A 20,742-nucleotide genomic window follows, 5' to 3' on the forward strand; every position below is an offset into this window, starting at 1 on the left:
GAATAGTAGGCAAAGTTTCTCAAGCAGAAAGAAGGAAGGTGCCTGGAGTGTAGTGAACAAAGGTGGAATTAGCTACAAAGTGAGACTAGAAATAAAGGCAGGGATGTGATGTGTTGAAGGTTTGGTCTTTACTCTGAATTCAGTGAGAAATCACTAGAGTTTTCAACGAGATGTTGATCTAATGAGATTTGGAAAGATCACATTGACTGCTATGTGGAAGAGTAACTAATGGGAATGTGGGCATAAAACATGGGAGCACAGTTAGGAGATGGTTGTAACAATGTCGGTGAGAGACATTGGTTGGATAGACTTGAGCACTACCACTTAAGGTATGCATAGAATGTAGTATACAGGTTTTGGTGGTTGGCTGACAATAAGGATACGTCAGAGAGGAAGGATTCAAAGTTGAATGCCAGGTTTGTGGCTTCAACAGCTAGATATGTAGTGGGGACCGCATATTAAATTCCGTTTTTGCCATTCTGAGCTTGAGTTCCCAGAGAGAGGTCAAATTGTTAGTTACTAAGCAGGCAGTTCAACATATAGTTCAGTAGCTCAAAACAAATGGCACATTGGAGGAAAAGGCTCGGGCGCCATCAGCATATACATATGTGTTATTTAATGTTTTGGTACTGAATGAGATCACATAGAAAAATGGCCGTATCACTTATAGTCCAAACCTGGACTCTTTTGAGAGTTAAAGGGAGAGAATTTTGAGAGTTCATAGTTAGGCCAGAATGACCAGAACTGTTTTGTGTAAACCACAAATATCCTTAGCCAATATTTAAAGGTCAAATAGGGAAGGCATTGTCAGCAAGGAAACAAAGAACAGTCAATAGGGAAGGAGGAAATCACAGGGAATTGTAGTGTCACAGAGGGCAAGTACTACTGAGAGGTCAATTGATTTCCCATGATGTCTTTTGTCACATACTTCCATAGTACCCTGTACTTTTGCATCATTGAACTTATCGTTGAAATTTTATTATTTGATATCTTTCTATCTATGAAGAGAGAGCATGACCCATAATTGGCAATCAACAAATATTTGTGGAATGAATAAAGAAAAGATGAAAAAAGCAAAAAGTATTCACTGAATTTAGCAAAACAGCGATCATCAATGCCCTTATTAAGAACAGTTTTGGTGGAGTAGTAAGGAACTGAGTCAATTTGCCTTAAGAAAAATGTGAGTGGATGTCAGTAAAACCTGACAACTCTTTCGAAAAGCCCTTGGCTTAATGGACACATGTTTTAAGTAGGTTGACTATCCCTTTGGGTCCTAGGCAAATGTCAGCTGTGATAGATTTTTCTGAAAGTAATTTAACTAGATAAGGGTATACATGCCTCATTTATGAGATTTTAAATGGCTATGTGGTGGCTCCATAATTACATAGTATATATTTTGCCTAGAATAAGTGTAGCTCCCTTAAGAATGTCATATTTTAACTCAGAGATATAATCAAGTATTTCTCCTGTGACAAAATGTAGTATTTAGCAAAAGTATTTTAAGGGCCGTGGATTCCATATCCATTCCACTTGATGCTTACAGTTCTTTACCAAAAACAAATGAAACCACCAGAAAGTTGCATGCATTGAGCAGTTCTTTGTCAGATCAGCAAGCATTTTTATTCCCACTGTGCTTACTAATGGCAGTTTGGAGAAATAGCTATGTGGATTCTAACTCTCTCTTTCCCCCGTATCATCATCGTTGAGAATAATTTACTCTATGTTACTCAGAGACTTTCTTTATCAAGCACTGTATAAGCCATTTCTTTTTTAATTTAGTGCTGGAAGAAATCGTATCTTTAGAAAAAACTTAACGTTTCTTCTTTCCTCTAACAGGATCTTTTAGAACCAACTGTTTCCTTTCTTCCATGGCTGTCAAAGAACATGGCTGAACTTGTGGTTAGCACATTTTTATTGTTCATTTGTCTATTTTGTATTCTTATTTTATTATAGATTGTATTTTCATTTAATTTGTCTAAATAATTTGTGGATACTTAGAAAACGGACTTTGATTTCAGACTTATTCAATTAGCTACTTCCCCCTCCCACTCCTCAAATAAAATTACAGGGTCATTATTGACAGGCAAAAAGAAGTGATAGGCAAGAAATGTGTACAATAACATAATTTAAATATGCATTGCCTTCAAACATACACACACAAATATATATATGTAAGTGCATATATATATATGTGTGTGGGCTGTGTGTGTATGTTACAAAGACGATTAAAATGTTACATGTTATCGACCAATCAAATATTACTGTCTTTGAGATCACCTAGCTGCAATATGCTGAAAGATTCAGATACTGATCACCTGATCTTCTATCATTTCTGCTAGTGCGATCTCCAGCTTGTGCCTCTTACAATCGTAAAGGAAAATAACCAAGCAAACACCAAACAAAAAAGAAGAAACATATACTGCTTTTTAATGGCTATACATATGGAAATATAATTCTATACTTGTATAATGTAAATTGATTTCTGTTAAATGAGTCAAGGCAATATCTGTAAGAAATAGTCCAGTAAAATATGCCAATGCACAACTATGCACAAGCACATTCTCACCTTTGAGGATATATCAGGGTCCTAATATGGTTTGTTATTTAAGTCAATGCAAATTACTGCCTTACCATCTATCAATTTATTTCAGTTGCAAGGACAGTATGATATTATATTTCATTATTTATTTAAAAATATTTCTTTTTTGTGCTAAAAGCTTTAGGCTGACATTAGAAAGTCCTTCGTAATCTTAAAGTTTGCTATATCATTATTTATAATAAGCACATCTTTTGCAAAAAAAGGTTTAAGTTTATATTTAAATCACCTTTTATTATACTAGTAGAATGGTAATAGAAATTATCATTTCCTTAGCTGTTTATATCAACTGTCTTCTCAGTTATTCACCAAGGGTCTACATTTAGCTATTGTCTTGCTAAATTACCTCCATTAAGTACTTCAGTGTTTTGCAAACAACTAATTAACCTTTCGAACCCCATTAAGGGACAGTAAGAAGGAAGACAATTACTGAGACTGAAATTTTGGTCGGGAGGCTGAGACTAACACAGTATTATTAGGACAGAAAAGAAAACCCTCTAATCTTTTTAATGACTGTAGATGATCAGAACAGCTGTCTTAAATCTTTTTTATTTATTTAATTATTTTTACAATAACCCAAATCTGGAAGAGAGAGCTCCAACAAAGGGCTGGGTCACTGGCTCTGCATTAACCCTGAGGAAAACGGCCACCTCAAAAGCGTTAACTTCAATCCTCGTTGCAGTAGGAGTGGCTACAAATTATACTTCCTTGTATTCACATATCACTTGACAGTTTGCAGAGGGCTGTCACCTATATAATTTTATTTAATCGTTAAAACTCATTCTGTGAGGTAAATTGCTCAATATTATTATCTCCATTTCAGAGACAAATAAAGTGCCTGAAGGAAAAATTACTTCTCAAGTATTGTGCTGCTATTAAAAATTAGAGCCCTGATTCAGTGACTGGGCCACAGTACATTTTCCGATGGCACAACTTGATCACTGTACACGTTAACAAAAGATCCTCTCTTTTCTCATGCATGTCTGATGACCTTTCTTGTTCTGATGATCTGCACATCTAGGCAAAGTACACACTCTTGGCCTGTCAATATTCACCAGGCATTATATTCTAATATAACTGCCACCCTGAGTGACCTGCCAGACTCCTTCTTCTATGATAGAAATGTGCTGCCTAACATATGTCTATAAAGAACATTATAAGCAAACATAAAATTTGGCAATCAAATCTTTACTGAACACCAACTACTTAAAGAAATACGTGCTCAGAATTGAGATAGGGGAAAAATAAACCCAGAAATTAAGAAACATGTTCTCTCTAGGTGAGTAAGCCAACTGAACTTATAATTTCCAATTTTTTGAATCCTCATGAGTTATAATTTGTTGAGAGACAAGGAAATGAAACGGTCTGGGAACAGAGAGTAAGGGTACAGGCATAGGGAGAGATGAGAAGTGTTCATATGTTCATATATGTGTCACTCTATCAGCTGAGATTAAGATAAAAAAAATGTGCTCTGCTTTGTAAATAAAGAGGTAGAAGACCCACTTAGAATAGACCAGCAAAGCGGAAACCAGGGACAAAAACAGTTATCCACAGCCTACTAAGATAGGAAATGAGAAGTTGGGAGTGGGGCTTGTGACAGAGAAAAGGAAGAAGTGTCCCCTCACTCTGGGAGGAGGTGAAGGGACTGGATTTCATTCAATAAGGTTTTAGCTAATAAAAATACAGGATTCTCAGTTAAATTTCAGTTTCACAATAAAAATATGTTTTTAGTGAATGCTTCGTGCAATACTTGGGACATACTTATATTAAAAAAAAGTTGTTGTTTATCTGAAATTTGAGTATAACTGGACACCTTGAATTTTTTTCTGACAACTCGATTGGCAGGAGTACTTCTGTTTAGAGGATGTAAAGTAGTCACAACCATACGGTTCTAGACAGTAAGCCAGAGAAAGATGCTTAGGAGGAAACCCTATGGAGGGACTTTAGACTAGGGAGTGTGAGGGCTGCCCTTACCAGTCTCCACCTTTAAGTTCCACCACATACAGACTTGGGGATGTTATTTATTTTACCTGGGTCTTGGTTTCCACTTTTGTAACGTATGAGTGGCACTAAGTCAGCCTCAGTGAGGTGTTGTGAGCATTGAGAATATATACATATGCACACACACACGCACAGAGGTAGATAGGAATACAAAGATATTTTATATATTTACAAATATGATCTATGGAAACAATCCTTGGCATATGGTAATAACCCAATACATTTTGGCTGTTATTATCCAAATGTCATATGCTTTCTTCTGGATTACATCCAGGAATGATTAATGGAACACATTAGAGTTTCCTGAAGACCTTTATATTTAAGGGACAAGCTAGAGCTTCCAGTAGTCATATGGGAAGATATTATAATTTGGAGATTAAAAGGAAATCTGAATATAAAGTGGATACAATTTAAGTTGTTAATTTATATTTCTTGGCTAATTTCATTGATTAATATACTCATTCATTTGTGCATCCATTCAGCAAACATTCATTGAACAGTAAGTATAATGCCTTGTACATAATGATTGCTCAATAAATGTAAATCTTTCTGTGTGGGATCGCTTAATTATTAAAAACTGTTGGAAGTATTATGAACAAAATTTGCTAAGAGAATAGATGACAGGGTTTATAGCAGGCCTAGTCAGGAGCATTAGAAAAGTGATATTTTAGCTGAGCTCTGAAGCGTGAGTAAGCATAAGCCAGTCAAAGTTCAGAGGGAGGAATATTCTGAAAGAGGGAAAGGATATGAAAAGGCCTCAATGTGGGAAAAGGTAAGGCATATTTTCAGTACCAGCAAGAACCCCAGTGTGGAAGAAATGCAGAAAGCAGATTGAATATTCCATAAAATGTAACTTCAAAGGGAGGTAATGGTAAGGTCATGAGGATCTTCTAGGCATGTAAAGATTTGGGCACGTTTTGCCAAAGAGCAAAGGGACAAGTAAGCAGAAGAGTGACATGATCAGGTTTTTGTTTCTAAAAAATCCCTCTAGCTTCTGAAAGGAGAATGACTTGGGCTGTATCTATGGCATCAAATTATATTTATTATGCTACTAAACATGTCAAATATTTGTCACTGATTTCCTTAACCCGGACTTCAAGAACTTATAAAACATGTATCTATCTTAAGAGGCTGCCACCCCATTCCAACATATCTCCTCTCAGTAATCACCATGTGGAAAGCCTGTGCCCAGGCTTCCTGTGTGTAAATCTAACCCCTGAATTAGAGCTGTGCTAAAAGCCATCGCCTCCATGTGCCCCCTTCCTGATGCCCTCAACTTCAAGTGCTAGCTTCCTCTGAATTTTCAAAGAACAGATTCGTTGCCTCTCTTAACCTATTTTCTTATATCATGTATTACAGTTTTAAATGCCATTCTTTCTTTGGGGGATGTGGGGAAGGTAGAGATGGTTAATGGGTATGAAAAATGGAAAGAACGAATAAGACCTACTATTGGATACCACAACAGGTTGACTATAGTCAATAATAACATAATTATACATTAAAAAAAGCCTAAAAGCCCATATTATTGGATTGTTGGTAACACAAAGGATAAATGTTTGAGGAGATGGAAACCCCGTTCTCCATGATGTGATCATTGCACGCATTGTATGCTTGTATCAGAACATTTCGTGTACCCCATAAATACATACACCTACTATGCACCAACAAAAATTAAAAGATAAAAAATATTCATTCTTAACTCTCTCACAGCACTGCCTTGAAGGCAACCACTCATCTCCTCTATCAACTTTATGGATGTGCTACATATAGCATGATACTTATAAAAATAAGTGAGTAAATACTCTTAAAACAAAAGAATGCAAAGTAAAAGCAAAATAATTGGCTGAATTGGCATTATTTATTTTGAATCTCAGTTCTATGATTGATCTTTTTATATTAGCAGTGATGTTTTATTACTTTCATGTAAAATAATATGCATTACTCTGAGGCTATGAGAAAAAAAGAGAAAGGTATTTTCTTTTAAAAGGGATTTTAGTTCAGCCTGAAGGTGACCACTTTCTATTCTGAGATTCTATCCATTTTCTGGATGGATAGACCAAGAAAAGTTGCCCATCCCAACCCTCCCCTACACCCAACCCTTCCCCACATCCCCCACCACACGCACAAAGTTATCATCTGTAAAGATGTTAAAAGAGTGCAATAATGCAATGGATGATTATGTATCCCAGACTCAATTTCCAGGAGGTGGCTATCATTAATAAGCTCTAAGTTTTGTCAAGGCTCTAGTATAGATCTGTACTTCTACAGGAGAGTGAAAATGTTGATATTCATGAGATTATATATTTTGCGCCCTTCTACCATCGACCCCATCCTCTACACACACACACACACACGGACACCCACCATTTTCCACCATCCACAGCTGAGATAGAGGCATTTCTATGCCCAATGATGTCTAAATTCTTCTCAGTGCACTATTTTCTTTTGGGGACTACATATCAAGGCATACAGGAAGAGCATTAGGCTTTACTTCGGGGGGCCTGCACTTTTGAGTATATAATTTCCTACTATAAATGTAGGATGATAACACAGAAGCAGACCCCCTGAATAGGATCTGGCAGAGAGGTACAAATGATGGTTAAGTGTAACTCCTACTATCCAGATGTTTATTATTTAGTTTTGTTAAGATATACCAGTATCCTTAATTTTAATCTGTAATTTATTAAAAACACCTAGAACTTGTGTTGGTCGTGGTGTTTTCCTTGTCCATTCCACTGTCCTTTCAGGATGATAGTGTATCATTCTCACTGCTAAAATTGATCCAAGAGATGAAAGCTTTTAGGTGGCTTCTCTCCTGAGATTACCATAACAGGACATGCATTGAGTATTTTAATACATTTATCAATGATTTTATAAACTAACTTAACAATCTAAAGTTGTCGCCCCAAAATGGAGGAGGTTAAAGACAGCATGCCATTTTAACTGGGACTGAAAATTTGCAACTGATGCTCCTCTGATATGTCAAAACCATTTTAACATCTTACGCAGATCATAAATAATGTAATGAGTGATACGATCTAAAATAGAAACATAGGGATCACTACTTGGCTGAAAAATTAGGTTCAAGGATAATGTGTCCCAACTTGAAATGACAATTTCTTTTTTTCCTCCAAGGTAATATCTTGAGTCAGATTTTATACCTGAATATAACTCAAAATGACAGCAACATTTTTGAACCTCCACATATACTGTAAATGAGTTCCATATAGTTTGTATCGGAGGTAGTTAGTATCTGCATGTTGTACCTAATTACAGTAAAAAAATGGCTATTTTTTTTCATTCAAGTGCAACTAATTGTCAGTGTGTGGAATTCTGCTGACAGTCTGTCTATACACATTATAGAGGACTCACCTATTCATCTGTTTCCATGTTTTTTGTCTTTTACCATGTAATAGTTGATAATTAGATATGAAATTTATGGCAATAACATCAGCAGGACCAGATACTCATTAAGAGAAACAGGTGGTACCGGGAGAAAAAAAAGTTTAGCTTAATGTAAAAAGGCTGCCTTGGTCTTGTATTTTCCAGATTCTGTTGGGAGAGAGCAGTGGTGAAGGTATATGCCTGTAGGCTTTACCATATATGTTACTTTAGAGCTTGAGTAACTCAGAATGGTGATATCAAATTGTGGCTTAGAATGCAGTTCAGATGGTGTCCTAACATTTGGGCTGCTATGACAAAATAATATAAACTGGGTTACTGATAAAGAACAGAGATTTAGTTCTCACAGTTCTGGAAGCTCAGAATTCCAAGATCAAAGTAGACGCTGTGTCTGGTGAAGGCTTATTTTCGAGGTCATAGATGGTGCCTTCTTGCTGTATTCTCACTTGGTGAAAGTAGTGAGGAGTCTCTCTTTGCCCTTTTTTGTAATGGCACTAATCTCCTTCATGAGGGCTCTGCCTCTGTCACTTCCTTCCAATACTATCGCCTTCAAGGTTAGCATTTTGACTTATACATTTTAGGGAGATATAAATCATTCCGATCATAGTGAAAATCGTATTGGGAGGAAGACAAAAGTAGATCTGACTGCTTGAGTATGGTAAAGGGAAGTGGAAGGACAAAGCAAGTCGTCATCATAAGGTGGTAGACACATGTATGTATACAAAATTGGTTCTAACAATGTAATTTCAGAAATAAAATCTCTTTTCAGCAAAACGAATAGAGTGCCCACTCTGTGGGTAGGCATGTATTGGGATGAGTTCGGTGATCAGGGGAACATGACCCTTTTGTAAACCGTACTGTTTTCTCAGAGTCTGCAATATATCATGTTTACGCTGAATTTTATGTTTAAATGTCTGCTTCACTATAAGACAGTCCAGGCGCTTTTAAAATAAGGGCATCTCTGTATTGCAGCACTTAGCAGAGTGCCTGAAACTTTGTGGAAAATAAATAGGTAGATAAGGTCAAACCTGTATTCGGATATATTTTACTTTCTTTCATCACTGAAATTATTTCTCTCTCTTTCCTCCATTAAGCTATTGCTTCCTTGGAGTTACAAAATATTCCTGAAATGTAGTAGGCGCTAGGTTTAGGTTTTCTAGGTGAATGTTTGCATTGGCTACCCAACTTATCCCACCACATTTTTATTCTGTAAATTTCACTACATTCAAACAGCTTTCTAAAGATATATTATGCATTAAAGGACAATGTGGTTTTATTTTTAAAATAATGTATGCTCTGCATATATTCCTTGTGGATTCACCCACAACTGCTTGAACAGTTTATATAGTTTCACTTTTGTGCTTTAGGTATGGAGTAAGATTTAAAAAGTACAATGTCCTTTCAATAGTTTCTTTTGTGCCACGTCATTGTAAATCATAATCTCTGTATAATGAAGCTGAGTGGAGTCGAGTCCTGGTTTTCGTAGCTCAGGTCAATAAGAATGTTTTTCTTCATCTTGTTGTTTTGTTTGTTTTCACACTAGAACAACAAGCATTGTTTTAGTTTCTAAAGTCTATCCTTAAGAAATCATCCTTTTGAGGCACTCATGAGGACAGCAAACAAAACATGTTGCTTCTATTCCTTTTCATGTTTGTGTCTGACTGTGGCACCGTATGGCTTTTCTTCACAAGAATCTCCTCTCATTGACATGATCAAATAACTTATTATTGAGAAAGGTGGGGCAATACACTGACAAAAGAAACACTTTTTCTGCTAAAGTGAAAATAAGTGGTTAGGAAGAAAATTATACTTTAGCTCTGAAATGATGCTTCATGCTGCAATGTATTATATTTTCCTTGAATATTATTAAATGTCTTTATTAAAAATCGTTATTTATAAGTTTTCCACAAATGTAAGGCAGGCATGGCTTAGTTCAGCTAGTAAAATGGGAAAACAAGGTCAGGTAGTTTTTCAGAAGTAATTGTTATGTATCTGCAATCCTATGAGAACATTTAGCAAATTGAGGCTTGGAGTGCTCAACAGCACTAATCAATCACTTAGTCACACTTAGGTGATTGCCAATTAGTCATAGCAGATAAGCAGGCACAAGTACAAAGAGTAGACCCACTTGATTAGCTACAAAGGGAAAACCAAGACAGAAAGAAGGCTCTGAATACACAGACCAGGGTAATTCCAATTAAACAGGCATCCAGAAGAAAGGCTCCCACACGTACTATAATTTAGACGTTTGCCCTCTCCAAATATCATGTTGAAATTTAATTCCCAGTGTAATGATGTTGGAAAGTGAGGAATAGTGGGAGATATTTGGGTCATGGGGGTAGATCCCTCATGAATAGCTTGGTGACTTTTCTTGGGAGTGAGTGAGTGCTTACTCTATTAGTTCCTGTGAGAACTGGTGCATCCTCCTGCTCTCTTATTTCCTCTCGCATCATGTAATCTGCTTATACCAGCTCCCCTTCACCTGCCCCTGTGATTGGAAGCTACCGGAGGCCCTCACCAGAAGCAGATGCTGGCACTATGCTTCTGGTATAGCCTGCAGAACCGTGAGTCAAATAAACCTGTTTCCTTTATAAATTACCCAACCTCAGATATTCTTTTATAGCAACACTAAATGGACTAAAACAACACATAATTATGAGTATGAGGGTCTCTCTGCATGTGCAATTGTAGGTCCACTATTTAAGTAGGATTGCGCCTGTTTCTGTGCCTTGTTAATAGGTAGCTTATTTCAATGCTAGTGGGACCTCCATGGAAAGAGAAGCATGACAATATTTTTGACACTAATGAAATAAAAGCTTTTAAAAATTACTCTCTCTTTCTCTCTATATTTTTTTTAGAGATAGATTTTCACTCACTGTAACCTTGAACTCCTGGTATTAAGCAATCCTCTGGCCTCAACCTCCTGAATAGTTGGGACTGTAGATGTGCACCACCAGATCCAGCTTTTTTTTTTTGTAAAGATGGGGTTTTGCTATGCTTTACAGGCCGGTTTCTAGGCTCAAGCAGTCCTCTTGTCTTGGTCTCCCAAACTGCTGGGATTACAGGCATTAGCCACTGTATCTGACCTAAAATTATGCAATGTTAAGTTCATTTTGAACTAATTTTTGGTCTTTTCCCATACTTGAGAATTCCACATTGAAGTTGGTTTAATGTTACATTTGCTCATTATTTCACTTTACAAGTTTATCATATAAATCGAACACTCATTGCTAACTGATCTTTTCTTGGGGAATACTGGGGCAAGAAACTAGAACAGACAGGAAGTTGCCAGTGGAGTTTCAAAGAATCTGAGGAAAATGCGGGTATGTATGTTTTTTTTTTTTTTTTTTTAACTGGGGGCCAAAACCAAAGAAGTAAGTGGTTCTTCCAAGTGTAACTATTTTCACAACAGAGAAAGTAGCAGATGTCCTCGAGGATTTACTTTCTGATATCTGGGAGTACAACTTCCAACTCCAATCTAGCTTAATTGTTTAGGAAAAAAAAATATATTTTTAATTATACTTTAAGTTCTGGGATACATGTGCAGAATGTGCAGGTTTGTTACATAGGTATATACGTGCCATGGTGGTTTACTGCACCCCTCATCTACATTAGGTATTTCTCCTAATGCTATCCCTCCCCTAACAACCCACCCCTTAACAGGCCCTGGTGTGTGATGTTCCCCTCCCTGTGCCCATATGTTCTCATTGTTCAACTCCCACTTATGAGTGAGAACATGGGGTGTTTGGTTTTCTGTTCCTGAGGTAGTTTGCTGAGAGTGATGGTTTCCAGCTTCATCTGTTTCCCTGCAAAGGACATGAACTCATTATTTTTTATGGCTGCATAATATTCCATGACATATATGTGCCATATTTTCTTTATCCAGTCTATCATTGATGGGCATTTGGGTTGGTTCCAAGTCTATGCTATTGTGAATAGTGCTGCACTAAACATACATGTGCATGTGTCTTTATAGTAGAATGATTTATAATCCTTTGGGTATACACTCAGTAATGGGATTGTTGGGTCAAATAGTATTTCTGGTTCTAGATCCTTGAGGAATCGCCACACTGTCTTCCACAATTGTGGAACAGATTTACACTCCCACCAACAGTGTAAAAGTGTTCCTATTTCTCCACATCCTCTCTAGCATCTGTTGTTTCCTGACTTTTTAATGATTGCCATTCTAACTAGTGTGAGATGGCATCTCATTGTGGTTTTGATTTGCATTTCTCTAATGACCGGTGATGATGAGCTTTTTTTCATATGAGTGTTGGGCACATAGTGTCTCCTTTTACAAGTGTCTGTTCATACCCTTCACCCACTTTTTGATGGCGTTGTCTAGTTTTTTTTTTTTTTTTTTTTTTTGGTCAATCTTGGCTTTTGCTGCCATTGCTTTTGGTATTTTCATCATGAAGTCTTTGCCCATGCCTGTGTCCTGAATGGTATTGCCTAGGTTTTCTTCTAGGGTTTTTATGGTTTTAGGTTTTACATTTAAGTCTTTAATCCATCTTGATTAATTTTTGTACAAGGTTTAAGGAAGGGGTCCATTTTCAGTTTTCTGCATATGCTAGCCAGTTTTCCCAAAACCATTTATTAAATAGGGAGTCCTTTCCCCATTGGTTATTTTTGTCATGTTTGTTCAAAAATCAGATGGTCGTAGATGTGTGGTGTTATTTCTGAGGCCTCTGTTCTGTTACATTTGTATCTGTTTTGGCACCAGTACCATGCTGTTTTTGTTACTGTAGCCTTGTAGTATATTTTGAAGTCAGGTAGCGTGATGCCTTCAGCTTTGTTCTTTTTGCTTAGGATTGTCTTGGCTATATGGTCTCTTGACAAAACCACAGCCAATATAATACTGAATGAGCAAAAGCTGGAAGCATTCCCTTTGAAAACCAGCTCAAGACAAGGATGCTTTCTCTCACCACTCCTATTCCACATAGTATTGGAAATTCTGGCCAGGGCAATCAGGCAAGAGAAAGAAACAAAGATAAATAGATGGTACTTAATTAAACTAAAATGCTTCTGCACAGCAAAATAATAATAATAATAATTAGCAGAGTTAACAGACAACCCACAGAGTGAGAGAAATCTTCACAATCTACACATCCAACAAAGGACTAATATCTAGAATCTACAAAGAACTCAAATAAATCAGCAAGAAAAAACAATCCCATCAAAAAGTGAGCTAAGGACATTAATAGACAATTCTCAAAAGAAGATATACAAATGTCCAACAAACATATGGAAAAATGCTCAACATCACTAATGATCAGGGAAATGCAAATCAAAACCGCAATGTGATACCACCTCACTCCTGCAAGAATGGCCATAAATAAAAAAAAAAAAAGATAAAATAATAGATATTGGCATGGATGTGGTGAAAAGGAAACATTTGTACACTGTTGGTGGCAATGTAAACTAGAACAATCACTATGGAAAACAATGTGGAGATTCCTCAAAGTACCAAAAGTGGATCTACCATTTGATCCAGCAATCCCAATACTAGGTATCTACCCAGAGGACAAGAAGGCATTATACAAAAAAGATAAAAGATACTTGCACATGCATGTTTATAGCAGCCCAATTTGCAATTGCAAAAACATGGAACCAACCAAAAATGTGGTGTGTATATATGTATATATACACACACACACACACATATATACACACACACACACACACACACACATATATATATATATATATACACGATGGAATACTACTCAGCCATAAAAAGAAATAGAGATTAAGAAATAGAGATCAGCTGATCTGGATAACATTATGCTAATTGAGTGTGATTTATTCCAAGCATTTTCAGTCTCTGTGTTTCTTAGGTCAAATCTAATATGTTTTTCTAATTTCAAGTGAGTCTTTCCAAATAAAACATTTTATATTTTGTGAGTGTAAGTAAAGTGTTCTACTATTTTTCCATACGTAGGTATATCTCAACAATTTGCATATTGCCTCTTCTGGCATTATAATTTCTAGAACAAATATCGATAAGCTTATGTGTCGGGAGAGGGAAGGTAAACCAAGCAGCCTCCATTACATGGAGTGTCATGGATAGAGAAGTTGCAATGGAATGATGGCAACCAGGATAAGTGAATGAGGAAGTGAAATAAGAAGAAGAGGTGGTGAGGAGGAACCAACAACTGCAATAAAAACATCTCCTTTTAACATAAATAAATGTATGCATGCAAACCTTCAAGAATCATCACTTATCAGTAACTCTTTGGACCACATTCTTGAGTGAACATTATCCCATTTCATTCTGATAAAAGTGCTATGCAATATTGTCTCCCATGTTCTAAGACAGGGGTAATCAAACTTTGGCCCTCACTCCAAATCTGACCACATGAATTTATTTGTTTTTAAATTAAAGAATTACTGAAATATAGCCAAGTCCATTCATTTATGTAATGTCTATGGCTATTTTCTTGCTGCAACAATAGAGTTGAAAAGTTGTGACGGAGACCATATGGGCTGCAAAGTCATAAGTATATACCGTATGACCTTATAGAAACAGGTTGTCAACCCCTGCTTTAAGAAGCAACTAGATTAGTTTAGCTACCAAAGATGATATTCTTCTGGAAAGAGAGAAAAAGTAATCAGTTATCAAAATGAAAAAAAAGAATTAGGAATTAAGTCCAATTAATATGCAATTGTACTGTATCCTATGTTATTTCATTTCAATACTCACAATAACCCTATGAAGTATTAACTTTTATACAAAAATGGAAAATACAGCTCAAAGAACTTAAGATATTCATTTCCACAAAGTTGCACAGTTACGCAGTGAACAAAGCTGATATTTCAATATATACTTGTTTTACTTAAAGTCCAGTGCTGTTTCTACGATGTTTGCAAACCTGATTAAAAATATAGGCAATTAACAGCAGAGGGATAATCAGGCCACATTTTATGAGTTCCTTGGCTGGAAGAATATCTTATTTTCTCAACACACAGGAAGAACAAGTGGATAAGAAAGACTGTAAACTCCCTGTCAGAAAAGGAGCAAAGAGAAGAATTATTAAAGAAGAATCACCACCGACCCCACAGAAATACAAACTACCATCAGAGAATAGTATAAACACCTCTACGCAAATAAACTAGAAAACCTAGAAGAAATGGATAATTTCCTGGACACTTACACTCTCCCAAGACTAAACCAGGAAGAAGTTGAATCCCTGAATAGACCAATAGCAGACTCTGAAATTGAGGCAATAATTAACAGCCTACCAACCAAAAAAAGTCCAGGACCAGACAGATTCACAGCCAAATTCTACCAGAGGTACAGGGAGGAGTTGGTACCATTCCTTCTGAAACTATTCCAATCAATAGAAAAAGAGGGAATCCTCCTCAACTCATTTTATGAGGCCAACATCATCCTGATACCAAAGTCTGACAGAGATACAACAAAAAAAGAGAATTTTAGACCAATATCCCTGATGAACATCGATGCAAAAATCCTCAATAAAATACTGGCAAACCGAATCCAGCAGCACATCAAAAAGCTTATCCACCATGATCAAGTGGGCTTCATCCCTGGGATGCAAGGCTGGTTCAACATACACAAATCAATAAACATAATCCAGCATATAAACAGAACCAAAGACAAAAACCACATGATTATCTCAATAGATGCAGAAAAGGCCTTTGACAAAATTCAACAGCCCTTCATGCTAAAAACGCTCAATAAATTCGGTATTGATGGAACGTATCTCAAAATAATAAGCTATTTATGACAAACCCACAGCCAATATCATACTGAATGGGCAAAAACTGGAAGCATTACCTTTGAAAACTGGCACAAGACAGGGATGCCCTCTCTCACCACTCGTATTCAACATAGTGTTGGAAGTTCTGGCTAGAGCAATCAGGCAAGAGAAAGAAATCAAGGGTATTCAGTTAGGAAAAGAAGAAGTCAAATTGTCCCTGTTTGCAGATGACATGATTGCATATTTAGAAAACCCCATCGTCTCAGCCCAAAATCAACCCAAATGTCCATCAGTGACAGACTGGATTAAGAAAATGTGGCACATATACACCGTGGAATACTATGCAGCCATAAAAAAGGATGAGTTCGTGTCCTTTTTAGGGACATGGATGCAGCTGGAAACCATCATTCTCAGCAAACTATCACAAGAACAGAAAACCAAATACCACATGTTCTCACTCATAGGTGGGAATTGAACAATGAGATCACTTGGACACAGGAAGGGGAGCATCACACACCGGGTCCTATTGTGGGGAGGGGGTAGTGGGGAGGGATAGCATTAGGAGATATACGTAATGTAAATGACGAGTTAATGGGTGCAGCACACCAACATGGCACATGTATACATATGAAACAAACCTGCATGTTATGCACATGTACCCCAGAGCTTAAAGTATAATAAAAAAAAAAAGAAAAAAAAAGTAGAAATAAAGAAAAAGAAAAAAAGAGGAATCATAGTAAGTATCTGATATATGGTAAAACATAGAAATATTGCCATAGGGGAAATGTAGTAAGAACTTTGATAATAAGTTCATTAGGGAAACTGTGAAGGGCAGGGTCCCAAACAATTTAGATTAGTTTGGGACTGATGAACAAAAAAGATTAGTGATCAAATTAAATACTTTTTGGATGACCTCTATAGTGATAATATTGACTTCTCACATTAGAGGTTGGGGGGTGGGGGACACTGATGCAGAAGCAGTTTCTTTGTCATTAAGAATAAAGTCATGCTGCTTGTCCTTCAGTGAAGCTCCATTAAATTCCTTCTCCAAGTCGCAATGCCATTTTGGTTTGGGCTGGGGTCTGCGGTAAATCTACCATGTAGCACTATTAAGACCCACATTTTCAAGCAGAAAGCACCATTCCCAAAGCCTACCTCAGTCATTTTGAACAGGCTCTTCCTTCTGTGAGAATACATTCCTCTCCTCAGCCTGGCAAAACTTCCCATCCTTCGAGACTCAAATCAAGTGGTGTCCCTGACTTTTCTGCTAGAGTGGGTATATTATGTTTCAGAGTGTGTATTGCCACTTATCTTACTGTATCTACCTGTTTCTCACTCCAAACTGAACTCTTTGAGGGTGCAGACTGATGCTTACTAATATATTTTATGATAGGATCCAGTACAATACTACACAGATAGTAAATATTTTATAAATATTTTCAATGAATTAATACTTGGAAAATGGACTTCCATGTTTAGGCAGTTTAAATATATAATTCTTTATTATTGGAATTAATGTTTTTTACTTTTCATTCAAATCACGTGAATTTCATGTCTCTTCCTTTCCTACCTTAAACCCCACCACATGGGTAAACCACATAAAGCACGATAAGGGCCAGATCTATTTAGATGAGTATTGTGTACTCGAATCTTAACCACCTACCTGACAAATACTACAGGCTCAATAAATATTTGATAAAATATTTGCTGAGTAAATGAATCAACAAAAGTGATTTAAATATGAGACAAGGCTATTGTCTTAAGTGATATATAAAAGCAGAATTAGGAATCCAAAGAGTGATTCTTTTCTAATTCCATCATGTTCACTAACAAACTGCTACATCAAGGGAGATAGGACTGTGTGGAAACAAAGCAGGTTGCTAATAGGGAATTAGAAATCTGGCGGAAACCTCTAGTAATGCAGACAGCGACTCTATTTGGAGAGTTACTTGGCGTGTCAAGGTTGCATCTCTGGAAAGTGAGAAGAATGTGATTAAAGTTCTAGGCCTCCTTTTCAATGGAATACAATGTAACTTGACTTTCCCCCCTCATTCCGCTGAGCTGCAATGCAGTGATGACAGTTACTGCACAGGCAGAGTGTATTGGTGCTTACTGAGTAGAAGACAAAGACCTATCTTCTCACACAGTATTCCCGAGAACGAGTAAGATGTCAACAACATTTATTAAAAATCTGCTGTGTGAGAATCCTTTGCTATCAGCCTTATACTATTCAGGTCACTGATTCTAACTAAAAACTTAACCTTGTGCAATGTTTGAACTGGATTTGAACAAGGTATATATTACATTTTGACTTGTCGCTACGCTGTGGAATGAGGCTGAGGATTTGAGTGAGGAGGGTGACTAGCATCGTTTTGCCTAGCATAAACTAACTGCTTAATGGATCTACAGTCTTGGTTTTCAGCCAGAGTTTTGTATTGGAACTATCTGGATAGGATTTAATCTAATTTTATTCAAAATGACCTCATTTTTAACCACTCCTTACCATTACTTCCCAGGATGGGTTTCTGCTATGCCCTTGTTGAAAGTGGGGGTGGTAAATGTAAATGTTTAAAGAGTAAAATGTTAATTTAATTGATTTTATTAATAAATTAATTTATTAACTTAATTTTAATTATGGCATCCTTTGTCCTCTGCACCATGAGAACAATTAACATAGTATGCACGTTCCTACAAAGCTCCCATAATCTCGCCTGTGTTGTTCACATCCATATAATTATTCTCGTACATGGTATTATATAGTAACAAAGAGTATGAGGTCAGTATTTGAGTCTGGGCTCAGGAACCTATTTATTGAGTGATTTTGAACAAGTCAGTTAAGCTTTCTGAGCTTCAATTTATTCATCTTTCAAATGGAAATAATAGTTCCAATATCCTAGGCTTAATGTGCTGATTAAAGGAAGGCAAGTATACAAAACTCAGCAGATGCCCAGGATAGTCTTTGTATCAGCAAGAATTCAGCCAGAAAGAAACCAAACGCTTCATGCATTGTATCAGGAAGGGATTTAATGCCGGGAATTAGATGCTTACAAAACTTTTGGAAGATTATTTTTGGGTGAAGGCCAGGGAGGACCACTGCTGGCTTTCAAGATATCAGGAGGTGCAGGAAATGCAGGTAGCAGTTCCTGATGATCTCAGCTGCCTGCACCATCAAAGTGGATGGTACGCAGGAATTTTTGCTGAAACCACTACAAACCGCATTTTCCACTTTCCTATGTGTTTCTGCTTCTGATCGAAGAAAATAATGGCTTCTCTTTCTTTTCAGCCGCTTTAAGTTTATACAAAGTTTTCATATTAGTAGACTCTAAATTAGAACACTTCTGGTAGAATAATGTGCAAAATGTAGGTTCTAGACTTCTTGTCCCTAAGATACAGGGAAGAGCATGGAAAGGAATGGGAACAGTGTTGATATGCCAAAAGATAATCCAGTATAAAACTTAACAAATGGTTAATAGAAATTTTCATTTATGTTTTTTTGTCCTTCTGCCTCAGGACTAGCACTCCATTTTCCAAATAAGACTTGGCATTCTATTCTGGAATCCAGCTCTATTTGGCTGAAGTATAATGACATTCTTTCTGTGTAGCAGAAACAATACAGGCTTTGGAAGCAGGCAGCTATAATGGTGTTGGGACACTTACTCCGGCATCTCCAGCAAATATTAGCTGGGTGTCCTTGTACAACACTGGATTTCTGGTGATCTCTCTAGGACCAAGGGTTCCAGGGGAGCCCCTCTCTTTCTCTCTTTCCCTTGTCTTCAGCTCCAGACTAGTTCTCTCTTTGTCTCTCTCTCTCTCTCGCTCTCTCCCACCCCGTTATCTTCCTTAATCTCTCCAGTAAATTCCGCAAAATTATGATATCTAATCTGTCCTCTTTTAGACTTTATTAAGTGAGGTTGCCTGAAACAGAAAAAATGATAGACTAGGAATCAAATCCTAACTGCAACAAACAGAGGCTGTACACCATTTAAACTTGAACTTATTCTTGTTGTGACTTAGTTTCATTATTTTTAAAATGGCAACAGTATCTACTTGAATCGTTCCGCTTCTGTGTTGAGCCAATTGAGGGCATAATTCAGCTCCTATGGATTTCTCAAGGCAAAGGCAACTGGTGGGAAGATTTTACATTCAGAACTGTTCTTGAGTCAAAACAAAGTGGTCAAGAAAGTTTGGGGGTCAAGAAAGATAGACCAAGGTTAATAAGCCAAAGAAGTAAATTTTTGAAACATGGATGGCCTGGTGCTGGTTTGGGTAATTGAAATATGAGAGTAAAAAGGTTGAAGAACTAAAGAGGTAATGGTAAAAACTTAGAGGCTGTGTGAGTGAATATTGAAGCCAAATACAATGGCCAGTGCATGGGCATCTTATGTACCTCTCACACCTAAATTCCTAGGACACGCAGATCCATTTAATGGGCTGAAACAGAAGAAATTTTATTTCACGTAATTGTTCTGATGATTTAAAAAGTTTAAAAGGAGACTTAAAACATTATTAATCATTCTTAAATAAGGGATTACTAGTAGTAGCAGTAGGAGTAGTAGTAGTAATGAGATGTATTTCTATATTCGTTTGTTCCATTATACTCCAAGAACAAACACTCTTGCAGTGGTTGTGCCAAAATAGGCCTTCATTGAATGAATTTGTTGTGGGTTTATGCTTGTCTATATTGTTTTAAAATCAGCATACATGTAACCTATGAAATTCCTAGTGTATTCTTGGAATTAAACAATTATGATAAATTCAATCTCAATATCTATAACTCTTTCTTTATACAGGTCATTGCCGTGTTTACAAAGAATGAAAAACACAAAATATGGTGTATGATATCACTTATATAGATTATTTTCTACATGGGAAAACCAGAACTTATATGCCCAGCATACTGGAAACAATTATCAGCAAAGACATAGAGTCTAACCAATATATATGATACAAAGCAAAGAAAAAACTCACCAACAAGACACAATCTTATGATTGCCTTGTAACTTCCTTTCTTATTGCTTAAGT

The sequence above is a fragment of the Macaca thibetana genome, chromosome X (assembly GCF_024542745.1).
Source record: "Macaca thibetana thibetana isolate TM-01 chromosome X, ASM2454274v1, whole genome shotgun sequence".
Lineage (NCBI taxonomy): Eukaryota > Metazoa > Chordata > Mammalia > Primates > Cercopithecidae > Macaca > Macaca thibetana.